We start from the raw sequence: 350 nt of genomic DNA, 5'->3' as shown, positions 1-350 counted from the left end.
GGAGGAGGAGGTGAGGTCATGGGCTGTGGGGAGGAGGAGGTGAGGGCATGGTCTGTGGGGAGGAGGAGGTGAGGTCATGGGCTGTGGGGAGGAGGTGAGGTCATGGGCTGTAGGGAGGAGGAGGTGAGGTCATGGTCTGTGGGGAGGAGGTGAGGTCATGGGCTGTGGGGAGGAGGAGGTGAGGTCATGGGCTGTAGGGAGGAGGAGGTGAGGTCATGGGCTGTAGGGAGGAGGAGGTGAGGTCATGGGCTGTGAGGAGGAGGAGGTGAGGTCATGGGCTGTGGGGAGGAGGTGAGGTCATGGGCTGTGGGGAGGAGGTAAGGTCATGGGCTGTAGGGAGGAGGAGGTGA

At 63.4% G+C, this 350-nt stretch overlaps 1 protein-coding gene across 1 annotated transcript in view; it reads right to left on the bottom strand.

Moving 5' to 3' along the window:
* The window catches only part of Muc5b (mucin 5B, oligomeric mucus/gel-forming), a 43,950-nt gene that overhangs the window by 25,757 nt on the left and 17,843 nt on the right, over window positions 1–350 (bottom strand). The window lies entirely within an intron of this gene.

Source organism: Dipodomys ordii, unplaced genomic scaffold (assembly GCF_000151885.1).
Source record: "Dipodomys ordii isolate 6190 unplaced genomic scaffold, Dord_2.0 Scaffold166, whole genome shotgun sequence".
Classification (NCBI taxonomy): domain Eukaryota; kingdom Metazoa; phylum Chordata; class Mammalia; order Rodentia; family Heteromyidae; genus Dipodomys; species Dipodomys ordii.
The sequence above is the reverse complement of the archived record's forward strand: the minus strand, read 5'-3'. Positions and strand labels throughout refer to the sequence as shown.